The 22,968-nt window shown below is 35.7% G+C and overlaps 1 long non-coding RNA gene across 4 annotated transcripts in view; it reads left to right on the top strand.

Moving 5' to 3' along the window:
• The first annotated feature begins 17,435 nt into the window (after positions 1-17,435).
• LOC147833365 (uncharacterized) overlaps positions 17,436-22,968 on the top strand; it is a 46,405-nt gene continuing 40,872 nt past the window's right edge. For 2 of the 4 annotated variants that reach the window (XR_015511533.1, XR_015511532.1), the window contains exons 1-2: positions 17,436-17,481; positions 22,406-22,606. This is a non-coding gene — a long non-coding RNA (uncharacterized LOC147833365). The remainder of the gene's footprint in view (positions 17,482-22,405; positions 22,607-22,968) is intronic. The other 2 variants (XR_015511531.1, XR_015511530.1) reach the window with 2 other exon arrangements.

Genomic DNA, 22,968 nt, shown 5'->3' with positions numbered 1-22,968 from the left:
TTATAAACAATTTATATTTATAAAACTGAAGAAATGTAGAACTTTTCTCTGGCTATATTTGTATTTTCTGAATTATGTGCTGAAAAATATCCTGAAATCACCTCTGTAAAAAGCAAACCTTTGATTCTAATAAGTTAAGAAATTAATTACAAAATGAACCAGACTTCATCTAGTTTTCAGATGTTACAGAATTTGAAATCAGTGCATATTTCATTACACAGTTACTCTGTTGCCTATTTAACATTACATTTGAGAAAACTTGTAACAAATATTTGCAATTCCATTGGAAGTATGGTGATAACTGTTTTTTATTCACCTGCACTCTCTTGCCTTAAAATATTCAACATCAGTAATCAGTTTTCCCACATAAATGATTAAATGGAAACCATGCGTTAACATTACGGGAACTGTCTCAAAGTTTATTTCAAGTTTATCTTCTATCGAAACACCTGGCTGAAGAACCAGTTCCTCTGCGAGTTGAGTTTTGCGCTGTAAGAATGTGTCTAAGTGGGTCAGTGGGAGTGTGTGGCTCTGAAAGGCTGTCTGTATGAGGAGAGTGCCTCTCTTTAGCTCACATTAACAGGATTACAGGCAGGCTGTGCTCAGGGGCCATGGTCCCTTTCAACCACAGGCCTCCCTCTGATCAGTGCTCACACAAACAGCACAACGAGGAAAATAGACAGAGAGCTAGTGGATTACAAATACAATGACACCACCTTGCATATATTTAGTTGACGGTTCTTTGAAGACTATACAGAACTTTGGCTAACTGAGGGTATGCCAGTTCATCCAGTAACTTAGAATTCATTCAACTCAAAAAGAGTTCAGTTGTTATCAACCTGTGTTTGTTATTCTATTCTATTCTATTCTATTCTATTCTATTCTATTCTATTCTATTCTATTCTATTCTATTCTATTCACGGATCTATTCTTGAGATATTTCTGCCTAAATTGTATATATACATGTGCAAATTACTGTTCAGTTGTAGTCACTTAGATTCTATTCCATTTCTATTCTAAATGAAATTTTTCTACCACATCAGACTCTTAATTTGATAGTTTGATTAGTGTAGTTAACTCTTGTCAGGTTCATTTAAACGTATTAAACCTGTGATTTGTGACTTAAACCTGTAACTAAACCATTAAAATGAGAGACACTGCTGTAAAGTATCGGAGACAGATTCATTCATGAAAATTAAACTCCACTATTTATTCTATTCTGCTCTTTACTGTTCTATTTTCTGTCATTATCCTATGCCTTTATTTCGAATTAGACCAAAATGAGTTTTACCTCACTGTAGTTTCAGTAATATCAGTATTATTAACCTGTGGTCTCAAATCATTCTTATCTATTCTATTCTTAATTAATTATACTGTATCCATCAATGAGCGTAACTATTAAATGACTATAGTTGTAAATTCTTAAGTTATTTCTATTCATCAAACCATTAAAATGAGATTCACTGTTGTAATCAGGTTCATTCGTGAATATTAAACTCCACTTATTCTATTTTATTCTTTTCTATTCTTTCCCATATCAATCTGTCATTAACCAATACATTTATTTTGATTTAGACCCTTAAAACAAATTTCACCTCACTGTTCATTCAGTCAAATCATTATGTTCTGTTCTTTTCTGTTCTATTCTTGATTAGTTATACTGTACCAAATTAAAATGAGTTTAACCATTAACTGATTATAGTTCTATTGCTATCGTAACTTATTTCGGTTAATCAGACCAATAAAATGTGAGTCACTGCTCTAAAGTTATGTAGTCAAGTTAATTCATGACTGTTAAACTCCACTTATACTATTCTCTTTTATTCTATTCTATATTATTCTATTTTCTGTCATTAATATGTTTATTCTGAATTAGACTTAAATCAAGTTTCACCTCACTGTAGGTTCATTCAGTCAAATCTCTTCTATTCTATTCCCTTCTATTCTGTTCTACTTATACTGTATCTACCAAATCAGAAATGAGCTGAACTATTAGCTGACTATAGTTGTATTGCTATCTTAACATCTTCCTAACAAACCATTAAAATGAGTCACTGCTGTAAAACTCTAGTCATTCATAAATAACTGTTTTATTCTATTTTATTTTCTGTTGTTATTTTATAAGTTTATTTAGATTTAGACCCTTTAAACGAGTTTCACCGCACTGTAGGTTCATTCAGTCAAATCTATTTTACTCTATTCTGTTCCATTTTATTCTATTCTATTCTATTCTATTCTCAATTAATTATACTGTATCTACCTAAGTAGAAATGTGCCAAACTATTAACTGACTGTAGCTGTACATTAAAATGAGTCACTACTGTAAAGTAATTTAGTCAGGTTCATTCATGAATATTAAACTCCACTTAATATACTATTCTATTCTATTCTACTATTCTATTTTCTGTCGTTATCCTATACCAGGGTTCACCAATCTCGTTCCTGGAGGTCCGGTGCCCTGCAGGGTTTAGCTCCAACTTGCCCCAACAGACCTGCCTAAGGTGTTTCAAGTGTACCTAAGACCGTGATCAGCTTGTTCAGGTGTGTTTGATTAGGGTTGAAGCTAAAATCTGCAGGACACCGGACCTCCAGAAACAAGTTTGATGATCCCTGTCCTATACTGTACATTTATTTTGAATTAAACCCTTAAAATGAGTTTCACCTCACTGTAGTTTCACTCAGTGAAATCTTTCTGTTCTATTCTATTCTATTCTATTCTATTCTATTCTATTCTTAAATAGGTAAACTGTATCTACCAAATTAGAAATAAGTTTAACTATAAACTGACTATAGTTGCTTTGCTGTCTTTTTTTTAATTATCAGACCATTAAAATGAGAGTCACTGCTGTAAAGTACTGTAGTCAGGTTCATTCAGGAATATTAAACCCTACTCATTATTCTATTCTGTTCTATTTTCTGTCGTTATCTTATACATTTATTTCAAATTAGACCCTTAAAACCAGTTTCACCTCACTGTAGGTTCATTCAGTCAAATCATTTTGTTCTATTCTATTTTTATGAGTTAAACTGTATCTACCAAATCAGAAATGAGTTTAACTATTGGTCAGGTTAATTCATTGTTAATTTGGCCGTATAGAGGTTCATTTGAATTATAGCTTGGTTTTGTTTGATTCCACAGTTCGCAGAACAATAAGACTGCTCAAATCACACACTATGAGCTCTAAACAAAGCCTGTGCTGGTCAGGAAGTTTCCTGTCAGCAGAAATTGGTGCTTATGTGAGTTTCCCATGTTTTAATCTTTGGTGAGTGAAGGTGTTTGGATCTGAATGGAACACAGAATCAGGCTAATATGTTCACACCTGCTTCCGCCAAGGGCACTAAAGTTCAAGAGGTTCATTAAGTGGAGAGCGGAGCAAGAACAAAATGAACAACAAAGCCGTTAGGACTAGAAATTCCAACTTAGGGGGTGTCAAATGGTGAAATTTCTCATTAAGAGCAAAAACTGAATTAAAAAAAACCTTCACAGCTTAAATAATAATTAAAAAAAACAAGCCGGATATCTTCAATCACACAAAAGTGACTTTTAACTCATATTTGTGTGGTGATTAAGGGATTTCTCCATTCGCAAGGCGTCCCTCAGGGCTCATTACATTCAAAGGAACACGACAAAAGCGCTGACAGCATTCTTTAGGGAAAGAGGGTGGCTGGACACAGAGGGGACAAAAAGCCCTTAACCGACCCCCTCATGATGCCCCCCTTGGCCAATCACATCCACATGCATGCTTGAGATTGTGGGAGGCGTGAACTGGGAGGTTAGAGGTCAATGTGGGTCAAGTGGGGTGAAGCCGTCATAGAGTCTTAATTGAGTTGGTGCTGTGACAGTGGAGGGGCTCTAACTGGCTCTGCTGCTGGAGAGGGTCACTATTAAAGCCTAAATTAAGTGTGTTTCCTATAGGCCACGTCTTGACATAATCATGACAAGACAAAATGAGCGGTCGTTGACATATGATTGCGATATTTTACTTATCCGAGCAGTTACTTAGTCAAGAGCAGTTTTTGATGATCGTTTGTTTGCTCTTTGACTTTACTTTCATTTTATATTATTAACTGATGTCAGAAATATGTTTTTAAAAACAAGACAGGACCAATATTCTGTCTTATTATTCTTCCTTCTGACTTATAAGCTTTAAATCCAAACAGTTTTAAACTTCTTTTTTATATAGAAAAGGAAAATACTTAAAATTAAAGAAAAGATTGTTGTGAAATTCACAACACAAAGATTTGAATGTCTATAAAAATATAGATTTCCAACCAATTCCATGCGTGTTCAATAGAAAAAAAATCAGGAGAGGCTTTTCTTCAATGTCAAAATATTAGTAATTATTAGGTACAAATTAATGATTCGAAAAACAGAATTCTTGGTATCCTCAATGCAATGCAAGAATTACATTCAGGAGGTGCGCAACAACTCTACATTTCCTGACTCCAGCTTTTATACACAGCTGATATTTACAGGTGGAGTTTAGTGGAATTCGTCACTTGTCCATCATTCTCCAGTGTTCCGGCGGCCGCACCCAAACATACTTCCTCATCTTCTAAGAATTCTCCGCACAACATTAAAAGCATAAGACTTCTCCACAGCAAATATTCTGTGTTCAGTTTCAAGCCTTTTCTGCTCACAGGAAGTTTAGCTGCAGAGCTCAAGTTCATTTTAGACATTCAGGCCTTTGCATTTCCATCAGCTTCATCGACTTGCTTTATATCACCTTAAGCTATACAAATACAACTGTTTAACGAAAAGTAAAAGAGACAACAATAACAATAAAAAAATAAATCAATAATTTTCCACACAAGTAGAACTTTTATTCTAAATCTTTGACCTTATTCTTTAATGAAAAAAATGACTAAAATGCACTAAAAGGTCATTCTGAAGCATATTAAAGTTCATTTTTAGTAATAATTAGGCTATTGTTGTTATCTGTGAATTTTCAAAAAGCTCTACATTATTATAATGTTTTATTTTTTATTATTCAAATGGCCAAATTCACACAGAGGAAAGTTGAATGTGCTGGTCAGTAACAAATAACAATAGACTACAGTTTTAATAATAAAAAAATAACAGATTACTTTTTTCTAATGATATATGATGTAATAAATTTGTATTTTAAAAATAATAAGTATACATTTTTATTTTGAATAATTAAGAAATGTTTTGGTACATTAGCAATTGTGGTTATGATGACCACCCTACAAGCTAATTCAGAAAAAAATAGCGCTTAAAATGTCATTAAAAATGCAGTATTTAAACCTCAGATGAAAAGAAAAAGTGGCGAATAACATGCAAAAAAGTCCCCTGTGCACTGTGGCTCCTGATGATACATTAAAGTCAAAACAGAACTAGAAACAGAACATTATTTACAACATTATTATATTAAACCCATAGCCCTGAGTGCATTAGGGAATAAACCCTTATTTTCTTTATTGCCTATTTCCACCAAGGGTTACTCATTCTGAAGTCTCTAGATTTTGCAGCACCAATGATGTGATGCAAGACCTGTGAAGAAATGATGCCAAGGTATCCATAATCCTGGACCAGGCTGTATCCTGAGCTGATGCTGTGGCGGTCATGGAGGAGCAGAGAGTATAAGACCACAGTGACATTTTCTCAAAGACCACAGTGACAAATGAGTCTTCGCATTGATCCCATGGGCCAGCCTGTTTGCTCAAAGGTGACCAGTGGGACGTCCAGCGTTCTCCTGTGCCTAGACTGCAACTGCACAAAAAGTTTGGCCAAAGGAGAAATAGTTGTGCCCAACTGAGCCTGGTTTCCTTCACAACATCAATTGGTGATGTTTGTTCCTCGCCAATTGCCACTGGTTTGCTTTGTTTGGGTCATGTGGAGCTGCACATTGATGGATTTGCTCTTCAGTGTTTGGACTTTTAGCTGTGAAATTAAACCACACTGAACTGAACTTCAACTCTGAAAACTGGACTGGCACAGTTTCAATTTACTAGAACGTCTATGCTAAGCTGCTTTGACACAATCTATAGAAATTAACATGAATTGAATTAAATTAATGACAGTCAAGTGAGTTTCCAGACGATTAACGTGAGCTGACTCTGTTTACAAATTTAATAAAGGTTACAGCATCCAAGATGTTCCCATTTTGATGAACAATACGACACGTGTCTGCTCTCTTAGTTGCAAACAAACAACATCAGCTGACATGTCAGTTTGTGCTGTATGAAATGAGTGAACGGAATGAAAAAAATAAGGGTGAATTTTTCTTTTTTTGGTGAACCTCTCATTAAACTGACATTAACATTGTCAAATCACTGTTCTGCCCCATCAAGAGCTTATGCAATAGCAGATTATCAGAGCTCAATGCCTGGCATTAAATGTAGTTTCATAAGAAAAAGCAGAAAGACGAAGCTAAGATTTTGGTTTATTCATTGAAGGATGATTCATAAGGCATGTGCAGAAAAAAGACAGAGAGCGAGAAACGCTATGTGACTTGTTTAGGTTTTGCAACATGAACTAATTCCCTCCTATTTACTCCTTTCCTCTACATCCCTTAAGCAAATTCACTCAATGCTGTTTTATCAGATGCCAATTTGCATGATGGCAACAAGCCACAACAGACTTGCAGCTGCACCACACAACACACACACACAGAGGGAAGCACACACCACCTTCACAGAAACAAAACCCCTATACAAAAAATCATCAAACACACACCAAACGGCACAAAGAGTGACTTACACACCAGCAAGTCTCACATTTGCACACAAATCAATGAATTCGCCCTGTCTCCTCTCTCTCTCTCTCTCTCTCACACACACACACAGCAGCATTCACACCCCCTCCGCACCTTCTCGTCATAATTAAAACAGGAGGTGTCTCCACAATGCTCTTTTGTCTTAGTGCAGCACGGTGAGAGAAACGAGTCCGGTGGCTGAATATTAATCAGGCGGGGTGTCCGTGGATGGGCTGCATGAGCAGAGAGAAACAAAAAACTGAAAAGAAAAAAGAAAAACACTGGTACTATTTTTCTCCTCCTACGCTTGTGGAAGGATACGTGATGTGCCAAAACACCTCCGGCCACTCCGGGCTGCCAGCGGTGGGGAAATGAGCTCTATACACATTTGAGAGAATGAGAAGAGTTATAACCACCAGGGAGCTGGTGTGTGTGTGTGTGTGTTCGACCAGTGAAAATGCAGTCAATGGATTTTTTCAACGAGTGTAAGAATTACTCTGTCCACTAGGTGGAGCCGAGTGAGCTTTGAGAGAGAGCAGGTGCTCGTTTGTCTGTAATTTCTGACTGAGCTCTACCGATGATTAGATGTTGTGCTGAACACTGTGTACAGATGCATACACACTCTCCTTGCTGTTTGTGTTAGTACAGTATTATGTATGCTTGTGCAGTGGTTTCTTTTGCTCGTTTCAGAAAACGTCTGTTTTGTTAAATAACTGGCAGGAACACACGTGTACAATGAACATCCAAAATTATAGAATAACACGTGAAACTATTTTGACTCTTAAACGATCTGAATTATACATTTTATAAAGAAAACTATTTTATTCTTTTGATTATTATGTATTTTAATATATTTAAGATACTTATAATACAAACAGTATCCTGCACAAATATAATATAAATGTTAATTACATTTTCTGCCAATTCAAACCTATAACTTTAGCAGTGCAAATGGAACGATGAGCTTGATTATTAATGAATGTCATTGTAACTTGTTGCACAATTATGATAATATTCCAGATACCTGCATAAAGTGCAAAGCTAATAGGTATACTGTACCACTGTTTATGGAAATGTGTAAAAGTGAAACCTTTTTGCCAAGGTATTATTGAAATCATTGACCAATTACCAAATTATTATTGGACCCTAAGATTTTTATCCTGGGTATATATCCTGCCAGCCCTCTTTAACAAAGAGGTCAGTTTGATAGAAATGTGTATTTTACAAGCTAAACTTGTTGTTGCTATTAATTGAAAAAATATAAATGAACCTAGAAAACAAAATTGGATTAAAGAAATGGCGTCACATATGCCAATAGAAAAGATCACATACATTGTCAAAAAGAGGCTAAATGTTTTTGAAGATATCTGAAGACCTTTTAATAGCCTCCTAAAGTACAATGTAAATGTTGTTAGTCTGCTACAAGCACTGAGGGAGTGGGGTACTATCATGGTCTAAACATGGACTTTACCTGATTTAAACATATACCCCTTTTTTGTTCTTTTTTTTTTTTTTAGTGCACAGGTTGATGGGAGGGAGAATAGGGTGTAAAATGATTGCTTTGTCTATTGTTCTGTAACTGTGTAATCTGTTGTGATATGCAAACAGAAAAAAATTAATAAATAAATTGTTATTATGCAGTTGGGAGTTACACCACATCACATTTTACAACATGAATCTTGGTTTTGACTTAAATTTATATTAGTTCTGCATCACATTAATAGTACAGGCCTATTTATTTCTATTTGTTCCTGCATTGCTTAGGAACTGAACCCATAACCTTCAAATTAACCTTCCCAACCTTCATCTTCTTTGCTCTTCTTTAATTATTTTTTTTCTGTACTTTCAGGAGATAAACCACATTCACTTTTACAACATGACTATTTAGTTTTGTCTAAAATAATAATATTTTAGAAAATCTAAAAAGAGCTTATTGCATTTGCAAGATACTGTATATATTTTGTCAAACTATACACTGTAACAAATGCTTGGTTTTACACAATTTCTTCATGTAGTCCTAACACAAATCAATTAAGCTAACTTAAATTCATTCATTTTCTTGTCGGCTTAGTTCCTTTATTTATCCGGGGTCGCCACAGCAGAATGAACCGCCAACTTATCCAGCAAGTTTTTACGCAGCGGATGCCCTTCCAGCCGCAACCCATCTCTGGGAAACATCCACACAAACATTCACACACACACTCATACACTACGGACAATTTAGCCCACCTAATTCACCTGTACCACATGTGTTTGGACTGTGGGGGAAACCGGAGCACCCGGAGGAAACCCACGCGAAGGCAGGGAGAACATGCAAACTCCACACAGAAAGGCCAACTGAGCCGAGGTTCGAACCAGTGACCCAGCAACCTTCTTGCTGTGAGGCGACAGCACTACCTACTACGCCCAGCTAACTTAAATGTTTATACAAATTTAAGTGGACTGAACATAAAACAAGTAAGCTGTCCCTAAAAAAACTCAAAATGTTGCTTATTCAGCCCATTTTAAACACTGTAAGTAGTTTGAACAAGCAGCAAACATATTTTTAAAATGGATTTATGTCACATAACATTTCACATCCTGAAGTACTCATAAAAAGTGGGACCACAAGTTTTATATCATTCTTTTACTAGGTGCAATTCTTTCTTACTATTATTAAACCATTAACTATGACAACTGTTATCAAGGTAGCAATCGGGTGTGAAATAAGATCATGCAGAATATGTGCACTCAAAAAAATAAGTCATTAAATGAACTCAGTTTAATTGACAGCAGGATTTGCATTCAATCAACCTGTTTAGCAACAACTAAAAAAACTATTTATAGAATTAAATGCAACACAGTTGGTCCAACATGATTTCATTAAATAAAAGTTTAAATACATTTGTATTTTTATTTCACTGAAACTTAAAGGTCATAACAAGATAATATTATGTATGACTATGTGTCGTACATTTCAGAGTCTCTTGAAGTTATCCTAAATGAACCATGAGACATTTTTAAGTTTAGATTATGAGTTACATACAGTATACAGTGGATTGAGACTGGTCTAAGAACTAATTTTAGGACAGTTATTGCTCACAAACTGTTTTTGCTTGTTATTTGCACCAAAGCATGGGTGCTTCTGCGAGGCGGTAATCTCAAAACTCAAAGCATTACATGAAACTCTTCTAAATCTTCAAACTAAAGGAAGATTAAACTATTAACAAGTTAACTTTAAACACCTAAGATTACTTTTATTTTCAACATTTCCCTCTCTTAAATCCCACACAAAGCATGCTGGGAATACGAATCCCCTAACCAGGTAGTTGGACCAACACAAGTCCTTAATGTTCTCCAAACAAAAAGCGCTTAAGCTAACTTAACTGTTTACAAATTTAAGTGGACTGAATATAAAACAAAGAAACTGGCCAAAGAAATTACAAGAATTCTGTTTTTTCAGCTCATTTTAAACAGGTAGTTTGAACAAGTAGCAGTAATCATTTTTGAGTGTACTTAGTAAATACTAATAACCAGCCAAAATATTAATAAAAGGCAGGTAATAAGCCACTAGTTAATAGTGTGAATTGGTAATTAAACGAAAGTGTTACCAAATGTATTACTAAAATGTAAATCACATACTGTATAACCACTGCACCTTCAAAGAAACAGTGATGAACTGCTTTCTCTAACAGACACGAATGCAGTCAATGCATGTATGCAGGCACCAAATCACATACACAAACACGCCGTCGCACAATGGCGTGAAATTGTTTCTTTCTGAGCTTTTTAAAGGCTCAAAAGAAACACTTGCGAGCATACTTCCAGTGTTGCCATGCACCTCTCACACACTTTCTCACACAGCTACTTCCTGAGGAGGCATTTTTAAGGCTGAGAGGTTGGATGTCTATCTTTGGCTCTCAGTTCTAAGCGCCCCGTGCGAGTGTGTGAGGGGCCTGTATATGAGCAAACTGCCGCCTACTCCGGCCATGACCCACAATCCCTCACAATGCCCCCATTCTCTGGACTCAAAGGCTCCATCAGCCACAGGGGCCAGCTCTCTGGAGGGGATATGACGCCTCCCAGGATGGCATACAGAGACGGGCATCGCTGCCAGGAAACCATGGGCCTGGCGGAAAGAGCCAGCAAAGGCGATGATGAGAGAAAAATACAGAGAGAGAGAGAGAGCAGTGAGATAGAAGGTTGTGCTTGCCAAGAGATGCCAAGCGTTTTGTATGTGCCAGTGCCACTCAAGCCTCATTAGCCTGACTCTTTGTGCCACGCCGCTCTCCGCTGTGAAGAGATGTGCAACTCACTGGCCCTTACAACAGCAGCAGATACTGAGTTTGTGGAGATTCAGTCTGGATCTGGAGCTAGAAGTGGGATTGGAACATTTAAGCAAATTTGTTTCTGTAATTTAGTGGTATTTATTTCAGTCTTATATTTTCATTTTCTGCAAAATTATTTGATTATCAAACACTTAATGCTTTAGGGTTAGTTCATTCATTCATTCATTTTCCTTTTGGCTTAGTCCCTTTATTAATCAGGGATCGCCACAGCGAAATGAACCGCCAACTTATCTAGCATATATTTTGCACAGCAGATGCCCTTCCAGCTGCAACCCATCACTGGGAACTATGTGTTTAGATAATTAATAATCAAAGTTATTATTGTACTATTTAAGCACTATAGCATTACAATTTGCTTCAAATCTGACCAATAAAAAAAAGGCAAATTTTAATTTTATCTTTTAAGCACTGGTGTTATGCTTTTGTGTCAATAATATTACTTTTAATTCTATCAGTCAAAACATTTTTTCCAAAACATATTTACACAGAACAAATGCATAAAAACTTCAATAATAATAATAATAATAATAATAAACAAATAAAAAGACAAATTGTTAAAAGAGTGAAAATACATATGTAAATAAATTACATAAATTCAAATAATAACAGTACAAAATAAAAAAATAAATAAATAATAACAATGTTCAATACATTTTTGTACCTTGCATTTTACAGCTTTCCAGTGTGCTTTAGTCAAACTAATTTGTTAATTGTTGCTGGAATCTGAACATTTACAATAACACACTAAACAATGGTTTGAAAGCTCAAACATAGAAAATGTTACATGGTTAGGAAAGTGTTGAAAGGGGGTCCATATTTTATAAAAACCCTATAATTTTCCTTTAACAGTGTATGTCAGCTTCTCCAGAGCAAGATTGCTAGTCATTTCTTTAATCCATTGGCCACAGGATGGCTTCTGAGTTTTTTTTCCAATTTAAAGCAATGACAGGCGAAGCTAAAATCTAATAGTTTGTGTTTGCTTGTGTTCAGATTATCAGTCAAAATATTCTGGTAACACTTACAATAAGGTTGCATTAGTTGCGTTTGCAAATGCATTTACAAGCATGCACTGTAAAAAAAAAAAATCCATTATTTTACAGTTTTTTCCAGCTAGGGTGTTATATTACAAACATTTAAAATAAAATCAAAATAAAATCAAATTTTAATTTCAGGTAGATTTCTGTAATTTACCGTCTGTTATTTTACTATAAATGTCTAGAATTTAACAGCTGTTATTTTACTTTTTTCAGCATCCTTTAGCTGTTAATTGTAAAATAACAGATTTTTTATAAAGTGAGCAAACAATAAACAATTCATTTATTGCAGTGTTTATTTATGTTAGTTAATGAAAATACATTTTTAGATCATGTAGCCAGCCTGGTTAAAATTTGTGTGTTTTTTTTTTTTTTTTTAAAGTGGACCTTCTTGCCGTTATTCGCCTTATTTTCTGTTTAATTATAAGGTTTGCATTTTAATTACATTTTAAGCACTATTTTTTGCTGTATTAGCTTGTCGGATGGCCATCATAACCAAGTTTTTTGATCCAAAAGATTTAGAATGAAAAAAAAAAAAGATTAAATACTTATTTTTAAAATACAAATTTATTACATTATATATCATTAGAAAATGAATTATATATCATTAGAAAAAATGAATCTGTTAAAGTTTTTAAAAAAAAGTGTAGCCTAATTACATTTAAATAGTATTGATTTAAATAACAAACTGGTCAGAACATTCAACTTTCCTCAGTCATGCTGAAGTGACAGCTAAAACATGATTCTGCTTGGTGTTGAAGTCTTCTTCGATGGATTATTTTTACACCTTATGATGGCATAGCGGTCAAAATAGGACAAATGAGCTCATGTATGGAACAAAATTCTGGACCTTTGTCAGTGAGGGGTGGGTCTTTCAAACCACCCAAACCCCACCTGGCTACAGCCTTGTTGACTAATGTTAACATGTAATGTCAATAATAGAAAAGTAAATGTTGAACTATGATGTATAAGTATTGTTCATATTCAATAACTAACATAACTAGTGGAATCTTATTTTTAAAGTGTGACCAATTTATTTGGCCTTTTGAGGACTGATGAACTAATGGCACATAGTGCTAACTTAATCTATGTTTATTTAAAAAATATGTCAGGCAAAATTGATTTGACATTTCAAACACTTATTAACATTTAAAAGTATTTCGTTTTTAATGTAAACCTATTTGTGTCAGGCAAATTTGATTTGGATTAAGCATTTTTCAGTGGACCATTCAGTCACTGAACTGTTCTGCATGATTTCAAGTTTCAATGTTCATTTCTGAAAGGACATTCTGAACTACACAGTAAAACAACGGAAATGCTATTAAAATAATATCAACACTGCTGGACTGCAATAAAAAACACATTTAGTGTTTTAGATCCACATGGTTTCTTTAGAATTAAAGCAAGATGTACGTGTCATTATTCTGAAATAAAGGATCATTTTAGCACCATATTTTCAGCATGCATTTCTGCGAAAGGCCCCAGTAAACCAACAACCTCGGCGGTTGGGCATGAGCTCACACACACTTCCCAGAGCGCCCTGGTGAAATCTCTACATGTGAAAAGGCACAGGTCAGCCCTATCAAAGGGCCCAGGGGCCGTTAGGGGCATTGAAGGGGCAGGACGACCTGGCAGGGGGGTAAAGGGGGTCCAGGTGGGGCATGAATCTTGGGGAGGATTAATCTAATAATCTAGTGATCCAATGATGAATCAAACTTCAGAGCTTGGTCTGAATCTCTGCAGCTCCAATTAACTCCAAGGGAGGGAGAGGCTGATGGACAAGTCTATTATTGGCATCCGAGAGACACTGTGAAAACTGAAAGAAATCAAAGGAAAAGTGTTCTGAGGAATTACGCCCACGCCGAGTGAATACACAGAACATGCATGACTGGCTCAATTGTGCCCTTTTAACGTTTTCCTCCGAAACCCCAAACTGCTGGATATATATCGCAAGCCATGCCGATTATGACAGGGAGCAGTATTTTTGCCTTCGTCAGTCACATGAAGACAAGCATTGATGATTGTATGGAAAACACACACACACACACACACACACACACACGCACGCACACACACACACACACAAACAAAAGGTTTGGGATTCAAAATTAATTATAGTGAATTAAATTTAGAGCCCTTTGAAATCTCTCTGATGGACAGATCATTTATATGTGCACATAGATTGAAATCTTTAATATGAATCATGACAAGTTGATGACAAAATCTGTTTCTGCTCGTTTTTGTGCCTAGCGTTTGCTTGTTCAGCACATGTAAAAATTGGGAATGCAGTCTTTAGCTCTTTGAAGCAAGCAATGCTGAGCACAGAAATTGGCAAAATGGCAACTATGGATCATATTTTTGAAAAATGTCATAATTGTAAATGAAATTCAAGTGAAAGTTCATCCAAAAAAGCCATAAAGCCCATAATGCTTTATGTGGATGATGGGAGTAACTGCTGTCAAACTGTAAAAATTCTGTAAAATAATAACTTTTAAAAACTGGGTCGGTAACACGGTGGCTCAGTGGTTAGCTCAATGGCTTCTTGCTGTTGCTTCACAGCAAGAAGAGTCCCGGCTTGGTCAGTTGGGATTGGGAAGTGAAGTTTGCAAGTTCTCCTCGTGTTAGCTTGGGTTTCCTCTGGGTGCTCGGGTTTCCCCCACATTTCAAAGACATGCACTGTAGGTGAATTGAATAAACTAAACTGGCCGTAGTGTATGTGTGTGAATGTGTGAGTGTATGGGTGTTTCCCCAGTCCTGTGTTGTAGCTGGATAGGCATCCACTGCGTAAAACATATGCTGGATAAGTTGGCAGCTCATTTTGTTGTGGCGACCACTGATGAATAAAGGGACTAAGCTGAAGGAAAAATAGAAAAACTGGGGACATTTAGCTTGCCTTATTTTTCTCACAGTTCAGCAATCACATATTGAAGAGAAATTATTAAAATTACCAGATTACTTTCCTCAGACAATCAATAACTCCAAAAACTCAAAGCGAGTGTTTGGGGTTATTGATTGTCTGAGGTAAGTAATTTAACTGACTATAAGAAACTTTATAAACTTTAGAAACTTTAACTGCATGTCAACTTACACTAACCCTAACCCCAACCAAAAACGAATTAGAAAAGAGAATTAGTTGGAATGTAGATGCAATGTAACTTAAATTCAACAAACGGACCATCAAAATAAAGTGTGACCAACAAATTCTTCCATTATTTACTCACCCTTGACTTGTTTTAAACTAGTTTAAATGTTTTTGTTCTGTTAAACACACACACAACATATATGTTTTTTTAAACAGTTGAAGATTGTTGAAAACCTGTAATCAAATAATATGGAAGTCAATGGTTACAGGTTTCCAACATTTTTTCAAAATATCTTCCTTTGTGTTCAACCCAAAAAATATAATTAGACTGGTTTGGAAAAAGTCAAGGGTGAGTAAATAATGAAAAAAAACAAAACTTTTTTTTGTGTTTGGTATTGTATGTTAGCATTTCACAAGATAATCTGTGGAAAGAGTTATTTTAGAGTCACAGTTTTGTTCCTGTTGATTATTTTATTACCTACAGTCTATATTTAACATGTCCACAATGTTGCTGCAGAAACACTCGCTTTGAGTTTTTGGGGTGATTCATTGTCTAAGAAAGGCCGTCACGGTGGCTCAGTGGTTAGCACTGTCACCTCACAGCAAGAAGATCGCTGATTCGAGTCCCGGCTGGGTCATTTGGCATTTCTGTTTGGAGCTTGCATCTTCCCGTCTTGGTGTGGGTTTCCTCAAGGTGCTCTGGTTTCCCCCACAGTCCAAAGACACGTGCTATAGGTGAACTGGAAACTAAATTGTAGTGTATGTGTGTGAATGCAAGAGTGTATGGGTGCTTCCCAGTACTCAATTGCAGCTGAAAGGGCATCTGCTGTTTAAAACATGTGCTGGATAAGTTCATTCCGCTGTGGCGACCCCTGATGAATAAAGGGACTAAGCCGAAGGAAAATTAAATTAATTGCCTTTTAATATGTAATTGCTGAACTGTGAAAAAACAAGTTTAGAGATCGTCATTTCGAACTTTTACAGTTTAACATTCCCATAATTTACATAAAGCATTGTGGGGCTTATGAAAAAGTCAGATAAAGTGTAAAAAAAAGAACAATTAAGAAAATTGTTGTTCTAGCTCCAGTAAGGAGGTAACACTTTGTCAATACAGTCTAAAAAAACACTCATATTTGTATGGTAAAGATAAACAATATGACGTTTATTTGCCTCCTCACAGTCAGTTAGAAATTAATGACGTATATATGATATTAATTAATTTCCATTTCTAAACACTGGATGAGATTTGTGAGGTAAATGGTGGTTATTATCACATATAAAAACATACCAGCAACAGAAATATTCAGGCAATTTTTAATTTGAATTTTTTTGTTTACAAAAATAAGAAATCCATATAGAGCCTACAAATGGGAGCAACCTAAACCCAACCAGTTTTGCGTGAGAGTACATAACCCTGCACGGCTGACATTGACCTGTTGTCGAGGAGCAGGTCATCAGCCTATAGAGCCATATGTTAGAGGAGAGGACCCTGACCTCTGACCTCCGGCTAATTGGAGGCTTGACCCTGTTAGGCAGGGACAAGCAGGTCACAAGGATAACGGGGCTTGCTGAGGGAGGGATATGCCCCGAGGGCACACCCCAGGGACCCCTCCTTATGTTTAACATCCACCTTATGACTGATTAAGGATATGTCCATCCCACTGTGAGGTTAAACCAACATTCATATATCAGTTCATTCACTGCTGCCCTAAAGCCATTCATGTGAATCAGCTATGGTGTATTATGAACTTCCCTGCTTATACTAATAGCCTAAGATGATAATGATCACATTTTTTCAGCTCCAAATAATAAAAAGATTATTGATGCTTTTCACTGTGAAAAGAATTGATGTGATAGACTGGCAATTCATATTAGGGTTTATGTTTTCCATGCACTAATTTGCATCTGCTCTCTGTAAATCAAATATTTGCATGCTTTTCACTATTGTTCATAACGAATTTCTTTGTTTCTTATGTCACTGAGTATTATTTATTTGAAACATTTTATATCTACCTAATTTTACTCATATTTTCAAATAAAGTTTTATCAGGAGAAATGAATTTCAGAGTTTATAAAATAAACTGGATAAGCCTATAGTAACTTTATGATATTTTTAAATTGTCTTCATTAATCGTCACATATACATTTATTATTTATTTTTATTTACAATTTATTTATTGTACTTTTAATTAAAACTGTTTAACATTTTTTTTTACATTTCTTAATTGATTAGCGAATTAATTAATTTATTATATGAATAGTCAACATCCACAACACAGCGTTGGGAAAATTCAAAAATGGCGTCCGTCGTGAATCAGGTAGGCCTACCTATTTTTCACAAGCAGCGGTTATGCTGGACAATCCCCGATTTTTCTCGGTGATCATTCGGAAAAGTGAATATTTAATCGTGAGTTGTCGTGATCCTGTGATGTGTAATGCCAGTGGCACGCCATATAATCCCTAAGCTTGTTATTTGGGCCTCTCGTGCGTGCTCCGCTCCCAGCTGCCAGTGAGCAGCTCCGCTTCTGATTCTTTTCACCGCTATAAGGGATGAGAAAAAACAAAATGCCATTGGCAGCTGTTTGTTTATGGTTTCCCACGACTCCATGCCAATTACCACTCGTCCCTTCGTCAGTCGCTTGTCGTCTCTCATTAGCCATCCTTCGTTTGACATGAAACCAGGAAAAGAGTGTATGGGCGAGCCCACGCTTCGACGTTGTGGTGGATCATCTTGCTATCTCCACTTCTCTGGCTAATGTTTCTCCTGCTCTTGCTTCACTAACGTTAGATGCCTCACTCTGCTCCAAGTCTTTGATGTCACAAACATGATGTGAAGATATAAAGGTTCTATAGGGTTTTTATAGCTTTATTTCTTGTGGAGCTTTCGGGATTTAAAGGTTCTGTGGCGTTGCAAATTAGTTGTTATAAAGTAGTTCAGACAGACGTGGATTTCTAAATAACTCGAGAACAGAAACATATTTGTGAACTTGAAGTTATCCACGGCTGTAAATATATGTTTCCTATGTTGTATATATACTGAAAACTGACCCATTTCTTTTGTAGATTTCCTGACAATGACATCTTTTGACTAATTAACTCAATTGAAGAGTGTGTTTTGCTTTCCTTTTCATCCTCTGTATTTTTCCCCAGTAATGTTTTTCTCTGTTTATAAAATTAACAAAGCATTAAATATAAGTTGTCCTGAATAAATGGATGTCTAGGCTATTAAATTATAATGTATGAGTTAAAAATTGTGACCAGTCTTGCATCGTAAAGATTTCTGGTTTGTGAAATTGCTTCAGTTTTTTAACATGTATTTCAATACTATTTAAAAATTAGATGGTGAATTAGTGGTAGTCTGTTTTCTTAATAATAACAACAACAATAACAATAGCCTAATTGATTTTAAATAATTTCGAATAATTTCTAAACATTAAGTTACTTAAAATATTTCACATAAACAATTCTAAATGGATTAAAAAGCCCATAACCTACAAGAAAGGTGGGCTACTGTTACAGTAGTACTCTATATATTGCCAACTGGTTTGTATGGTCACATTCAAACGAATAATTATAATCCTAAAATTACAAAATCCTAAATCATTAAATTAAAATGTAAGTTAATACATTAAATATCATATTCGTTTTTGAATTATATAAACACGTTGCACCCTTTTTGCAGCTCTGCAGACAGAGCCATCGAACAGAACCTTTATAATTTTTAATCCCATATTCAATAGGCCACCAAAATGCAACGAATATCAAAACGAAATATAAGTTACTCTTATATATTCATGTTTGGTTGAGTCGGAAATGCGTTCCCTTCCACAAACCGTATTCGCGTTTAGAAAATAACTGGGTTTATTTGTCTCTCTCCGATTGGTGGGAACGAATATCAGCGGGTCCGTGAATGATCTCATTGCCTTCATTTACTATTTTCCGGTTTTTAATTGGGTCCTGCAGTGTATAGAATGCGCACAGTGCGGCCGAAGAAGAGCAGTAAACAAAAGGCGCTTTACTTTGATGCGAGGGAATCTGTGAGAACTGCTAGCCTGTGTTTTAATCCCGGTGACCCTCTGTGTTGTTAATTGAGGCTGACGTCACATAATTCCTCGGTGCACAGAGGAAAAAATTAAGATGCGCGCGCGCACTAATGAGGGCGCCTCTCTCTCTTTTGCCCTCTCTCCACACACACACACACTAGTAGAGTTTAGACACTAAGAATGTATGGTCGCCCAATTATGTCTAAATCAAAATAACGGAGAATTAAAAAAGAAGAAAAAATGTGTAATTGGGTAATGCATTCATTTTAGTTTTTGCATTAGAGCTTTTAAGAGCAGAGGCTTTTTCCCTTCTAACTAATATAAAAATAATTAAGAAAAAACTCCAGGCACATAGGCCTGTTTATTTTATTTTCATTTAGTGTTTAAATTTCGTTTTATTTTGTTTAATGCCAATCAGTTGGTCCAGCCTCCAACTCTTAATGTGTACGATGATTATAATCATTTTACCCTCTTTTCAAAGTATGAAAACAAACATATCCTGGTTTAATGATGCACCAAGCACAATTTACTTTAATAGCATGTTATATAAAAATAGACATCGATGCAGTGTGGGCTGAAGCGTATATAAACAGTGTTTGTGTTATTTATTCGTCTAGTTGTCTTGTGGAGTATTGAAACCAGATATTGGCCCATTGTAACCGTTGATTTGACCCACCGTCCTATCTGAGAGGAGAATGAGAATGATGTAGAGTGTTGGGGTGAATGCCCTTAACAGAGATCGTCATTTCTAATTTGACGTAACTTTTTTTGTTTGTTTTATTGCTTTTTGTTCACTTTATTTAGAGCAAACTGAAATTAAATGTTTTAAGTAAATGTTGTAAAAGAATCTTATTTTATTTTAAGATGTAAATACTGCGACGATATAGAGAACTAGAAGACATCAGTGAGCAAATCAAGACAATGCAAATCTGTTATAAATTAGATTGTTTTGTTTTTACTGTATTAAGTTCATTATAAAAATGTAAAAACCACTTTGAGGCAATGCTTTCTAGTCATTGTTAAACATTATTAAATAAATTAGGAAAATACCCACGGCACATATTAACCTTCGGCCCACTAGGCTCAATCAAGATTAGTTTTTGGCACTTCATAAGAAAAACTTTGGGCAACCCTGATTTAAATGTGTCGGTGCATTTTGACTTGCGTGCTATAGACAAACCAACCAGTCAGTGTCTGATCCAATCACTGTTATGTGTCTCGGCCACATGCTACTGTCCGCAAAGTTGGTGGTATTAACTCGTTCATTCCCGACAGTTTCCATCACGGTTTCCACAGAAAGAAACCAGTCGCTCTTTGTGGCTTTCCAGACACGCCCTGCGGCTGCGCGCGGATTCGCTTCATTACAATTTCACGCATTGTCACGTCAATGACAGCGTATGAAGCCGCTAATGCATTGATTGTGAAGTTATGTGGACTGTTTCTTTGAAGGCATCACGCGTTTAGCAGCTGTAATTAAGCCGGTGATTAAAATTATATATGTGTGTTTTAGTTTTAAAGGGGTGATTAAAATGTGAGGGAATTAAGGAAGTGTGAGGTTCCAGTTTCCAAACTGTTTCCTGGCTATTAAAGCTTAATTGGTGCACAGTTTAGGTTAATGATATCTATTTTTTCCTCACTGAAGTTGGCTCAAAGTCAGCAAAAATGTCTACATCCCATATCATTATTAGATGATGATTAGGAAGTAGCCTACTGAATTCACAGGTTGGCTGTGTGCATAAAAGTAATTACAATAGAGAAATGGCCTGTTGACCTTTGTTTCTTTGATCTGTTATCTCTTTATGGTTTATGGGCTGTGTGATTTGGCCTAAAATTAATATCTTAGTTAATTCAACATTTTAACTCGATTAGGATTAATGAATGATTATTTTATTTAACTATTTTATTTTTTGCCCTCATAGTTTACTGATATTACAAGTGAGAGATGTTTGAATAAAGGGTGCATTAAATATTTGAAGGAAACACACATTATTTAGCTTTTTTATGCGGCTTTTAACCATCATCACTGTAGTGTAAAGTAACACAATAATAACAAACAGAGCAAGGTCATGTGACTCCACATGCGGTAGGGTTGAAAAAATATATTACAGCATATACAGAGGGGGGTGGGGTGTGTGCACTTAAACTTGTAAGCTACATCATATTTTGGCTACCTTCATTTGGCTTTAGAATTGTTTCCGGTTGGAGTTAGAGATGTGTGACTTAAGTAATATATGAGGAATGTGCAATGCTCAACATGGTATCTATAAACTTTGTGTGTATTTTTATCTTCATTTAGGGCTTCGCAATATTGGAAGAATTTTGCATTGCAATATTTTTTTATTTTTTGATATGTATTGCGATATGAATACAATTTCACCAGATGACTTATATCTCTATTTGGAAAGAATTTATCATTTTAGATTGATAGGGATGATTTTGCAGTGGGAGTGCATCTCCTTAGGGATCCCCCGACATATTTTCTTTGTGGTCTGTGTTGTGAGTATTTTTATGCATATCAATCTGTAAATACAATCAAGAAAAACATACAATTAAAATAAAGTGTTTTATTGTTTCCTGAGTCTAACAGTATTTAAGTGCAGTGACTGAATGATAAAAATAAATTCTTTAAAATTTATTCAAGGATATAAGGTCAAAAATTGTATAATGTTTCTTTTACCTGAATGTTTTTAAAAAGTCATTATACAATCGCAGACATCAAAAACACCTGCGACTGATAAATCATAACACAAACTCAACGTTGCATATATCCTTCGATGAGACCATTGCACAGTGGTGGAAAGAGTACTGCAAAATCATATTCAAGTAAAAGTACCATTGCCCAAAGATCTTGTTCAAAATTTTCGGTTGTAAGTATTGCTCAAAGTGTAAAAGTAAAATTAGCCCTTTTAAAAGAACTCAAATGTAGTAAGGATTACTAGGGCTGATGCGTTTTCATGTGATTTGTCCATGTGTGTGTAAACGTAACATTCTGTAGTGCATTTAGTTATGGTTTAAGGCCATTTCGGTCATCATACAGTAAAAAGCCGTCATCTTTTCAGTAACATTTAGTTTAAACAGTCTGTGGGTCTATCTATGTAAAGGATCTTCTTGGACACTTTTCCAAACAGTTTGCTGCATGTCCTATTAAGGTAGTTCAGTATGATGTGATTTACTTTCTATGCGTGATTTGATTGCACAGGAATCACAGGATTGAATTTTCTAATCCCCATAGACGGGTAGTGCTGTCACCTCACAGCAAGAAGGTCGCTGGTTCGAGCCTCGGCTGGGTCAGTTGGTGTTTCTGTGTGGAGTTTGCATGTTCTCCCTGCGTTCGTGTGGATTTCCTCTGGGTGCTTCGGTCTCCCCCACAGTCCAAAAACATGCAGTACAGATGAATTGGGTAAGCTAAATTGTTTATAGTGTATGAGTGTGAATGAGTGTGTATGCAGATGGAAGGGCAACCGCTGCGTAAAACATATGCTGAGTAAGTTGGCAGTTCATTTTGCTGTGGCAACCCTAGATTAATAAAGGGGCTAAGCCGAAAAGAGATTGAATGGATAAATTATCCTATGAGTGTCTAAGATTTCTTTGATGTCGCATATATAGATTTTCCAAACAGTCAAAATCTCCACTTAAGCATTGTTGATCCATGCTGATGACAATTCTAGGTACAGTATTTCCAATACTGAATCCAACCAGTGCAACCAGTGCTTAACCGAGAGATCATGAGGGGGTGTTTTTACAAATTTAAGCAGATTGACC

The sequence above is a fragment of the Danio rerio genome, chromosome 16 (assembly GCF_052040795.2).
Source record: "Danio rerio strain M-AB ecotype USA chromosome 16, GRCz13ab, whole genome shotgun sequence".
Lineage (NCBI taxonomy): Eukaryota > Metazoa > Chordata > Actinopteri > Cypriniformes > Danionidae > Danio > Danio rerio.
This window is presented reverse-complemented; position numbering and strand designations above follow the sequence as displayed.